This window comes from Bombyx mori, chromosome 1 (assembly GCF_030269925.1).
Source record: "Bombyx mori chromosome 1, ASM3026992v2".
NCBI lineage: Eukaryota > Metazoa > Arthropoda > Insecta > Lepidoptera > Bombycidae > Bombyx > Bombyx mori.
Window position 1 is genome coordinate 11,699,856 of NC_085107.1, and position 4,137 is coordinate 11,703,992.

Here is a 4,137-nt window from a genome sequence, read left to right on the forward strand (position 1 = left end):
CTCGAGGTTACTAGAATAGGTAGGAAATAAAAAAAACTAATCTCTAAACAGCAAGTTTCCAAAGACCCTATCTATCTAGATAGCTCAGAGAATTCACCATAAGAAACAATATCTAATTCAATTTCCAGTTTGAACTATCACTTGCTAGTGTTATCACGAGGGACTTGCTCTGTGGAACGAGCCGACTAAACCGATAGATATACTTAGCGGCATATAAGAGCTAGCAATGTCTTTATACAATACACATAGATATCAGCCTATATATACGAGTTTTGATTACTATTTCCGGAGTCAACAAGGTTAATTGAAAAAAAGATCCATAATACAACACAGGAGCATATATTACTACGACTAAATAATAAAATGCCAGTCGCGATTCACTAGTATATTATATCAATTTATAATTTCTGTACATACTGAACTCACTGAGCCATTGATTTTAATAATAGTTTTGTAAAGAAAATTTTTAAGAGGTTTCTTAAGGATAGAAGCTTCTAGTGTTAAGTTCATAATAGGTTTTATAATACTGACAATTTGAAACGTAATTTATGTATGGCTAGAAATGAAATCAAAATTCAAATGAATATTATTTTAAAAATATGGAATTCTATATTCAAATTCAGTCATTTGTTTGTTGATTAGTGTTTTGTTTTTACTACATAATATGTGTCTTTCTCAGGACAAAAATGAGAGTGTTTATGGAATACAAGATTCGGTGCGGGAGAAATGACGCACGAACGGCTCCCAATGACGTGATTAATTGACTTAATGACGTGTACGGAGTGAACACTACAAGCGAACGCACGACGCGTTATTGGTTGAAGGCTTCAGATGTAAAAAAAATGATATTTTTTTTATTGCTTAGATGAGTGAACGAGCTCACAGCCCCCTGGTGTTAAGTGGTCACTGGAGCCCATAGACATTTACAACGTAAATGCGCCACCCACAACGGATACCCCACCCTTCAAACCGAAACGCATTGCTGCTCCACGGCAGAAATAGGCAGGGGGCGGTACCTACTCGCGCGGACTCACAAGAGGTGATACCACCAGTAATTACGCAATTTATAATTCTGCGGGTTTGATTTTTATTATACGATGTTATTACTTCACCGTGGAAATCAATCGTGAACATTTATTGAGTACGTATTTAGTCAGAAAAATTGGTAATCGCCTGCGGGATTCGAACGCCGTTGCATCGCTAGATACGGATGCACCGGACGTCTTATCGTTTACGTCACGATGACTGAATTTTTAACCGTGATTGCCCGAAAACTAATATCAACAACAACAATCTAAAGGCGACAGTGTAAGCTGACGATGCTCCATCTACGGCTGAGTTAGCAGCAGCCTTCAACATCAGCATCAAAATATTATTGCACTATTCTATTCTACTTGCACTAAATAGGGAAGGTGAAAAAACTTGATCATTTATGTAATTGTTAAGTAAGTCCTTTATTTCCCAAATACAAGAGAAAGCCGCTATCAATCGCATTGTTTTAGACTTTTATAAAGAAATGGTAGCTAGCAATAATAATAATAATAATAATAATTCTTATAATGTTGGCACAATTATGAGTATATTTTACAATACAGTTCATGTTTTAAATTTTATTTTACAATAAAAAAATGACAAAAAAAAACTTTACTATAGATAGATTAATAAAAATAAAACTATTTGTACCATAAGTCACTATATAGTTGTAACTACATTTTATTGTATAGTTCACATTCATATTTCAAATAGTAAATACATACTTGAATAAACTGCATAAAGTAAGTCTGAACTTCATCGAGAAAGATCAAAATTACAGTTGAACGCATTATATCTGCTAGATAATAAACGCAACATAATGTTGGCATGATGAATTCTTCAAAACATTATGAGATTATGATCACCGTTCAATTTACTGTTTCTATATAATATACGCTGTCTCTTAGTCTATTATCTATAGTTACACGCGCGTAGGGTCTGCATGTATGTTTGTGTCTGCTTTCACTGCCCGTTGACTGCGCAGTTACTGTTTTTATTCACATTATAGATGCATTAAACACGATCTTAAATAGGATACTCGATCAATATTAGATTTAAAATGTCCTCATGCAGTGCGTAATGTCGGCAAAAAGCGCTTTATTTTACAGTAAATAATTTAAGAAAATTATTTGTTAAGTGGTGTTTTAATGTTGTTTTTTATTAAAAATTATGTTTCATTTGCTTGTTTGCTGGTGCTAGGGCGTAGTTTGAGGCCGCACGGGTAAATATACCCCTGCCTATTTCTGCCGCAAACCAGTTTTGAGTTCTGGTTTGAAGGTGCAAATAACTGTTATACAATAAATAACAATTGTGTCTTCGATTTCACGTCACAAGGTAAGTGGCACTTTCTCGTTGGAACGTCTCTGAGAATGTTCGTAATTCATTTGAGATAACTCTTCTCTCTCTCTTATCCTCTTCTGTAAAAGTATAACGTGTTTATTTTATGATATCGGATTTGACCGCCACTTTGAGAAGGCGGCACGACATGAGAACCCTCTTGTCGTGGCCGCTGGAAACTACATACTCGATCCTGTAGACTGAATGGTAAACCGTCGACGTCGCCCAACGCGCGTCATTACGGATCCTCCTGATCCATTAACGGTGCTTTTAGGCACTACAAGCACCGGTCACCGTCCTCGTCGAACCCATCGCTTACAACGAAGGGCTCGCCGAGCGAATTAACCCATAGACACAGCCCATTGAGTTTCTCGCCGGACCTTCTCAGTGGGTCGCGTTTCCGATCCTGTGGTAGATTCTGCGAAGCACTGCTCTAGCTAGGGTCAGAGCTAGCAAGACCCCGGTTTGAGCCCCGTGAGCTCACCTACACACGTTAGGGCGAAGCTGAAATAGCCTTTCAAGGCTATCAGCATAGGTAGGAACAAAAAAGGATTTGACAGATTACCATTTCGATCAATACTATCATCGTACTATTTCTTACATCATCATACTTGAATGGTTTTTTTCTTTAGTTAACTTTTACGCTATCGAGAACGATATAAAACTCACACCAAGCACACAGCTATCAACAAGGCAACTATGTGTTTACAAATTATGATTATAATTAATGTTTCTATACTAATATTATAAAGAGGAAAGATTTGTTTGTTTGTTTCGAATAGGCTCCGAAACTACTGGACCGATTGGAAAAATTCTTTTTCCATTAGATGCCGACATTGTCCCAGATGAACAAGGGCTACTTTTTTAAAAAAAATTTTAATTTTTTTTTTGGTTTCATGTGTGTTTTAATGTTTCCGAAGCGAAGCGAGGGCGGGTCGCTAGTACAAAATAAAATTAGCACCATATATTTGTAACATTACATTGGTAACGTTATATTTCAATCGATAACAAGTAGTTGTAAAATATTTAGATGTTCTCAAAGCAAATCCCAACTGCAGCTAACATATTCTTGTAAATCTCTCCCGATATTAGCCACAGTGTAGTTCATTATCCACATCCAGAGGTTCCTGTAATCTTCACTAGGTTGTCGGTCTACTTCATAGAAGGTCTACCCACAAAATGCCGTTCATTATAGGACTATTAAATAATTCCGTCTGGTTTTTATTAAATAACTTTTTTATTTAATAAAAACCAGACCAAAATGATATTACAAAAATCAAAAAGAATATGAGTTGACAACTAGCAGGAAAAATATAAATTAAAAATAAACTTGTATTTATCTCTGGCAATCTCTGTACAAATTCACAAGTTAATAAAACGTCTTGGAATTGGTGAAAATTACGTTGAAAGATTTCTTTGCTTACCTAAATTGAACTAATTAAAGGGTGCTCAAAAATAATGAATAAATTTAAAATAATCTAGGACAGGTTGTTGAGTTCAGGCGCAAACCGACTTATAGCGAACAAAAAATAGCCGATAATAATACTAAAATAAAATAAAAATTGAACTCTGCATAAAATAAAGACGATATTTTAAAAGCTGAAACATGTGACGAACAGTTTTTACCTTGTTTTAGTAATTACTCATCAGTTGCGCCTTGAAAAAAAATAAAGCAATATTTTTTGTTCGAATGTTGCTTCAAGATAGTTTAGTTCAATGATTAATTTTTCGCTTTAACTAGTACCTATAACTGCCGTAGGTTGCAAA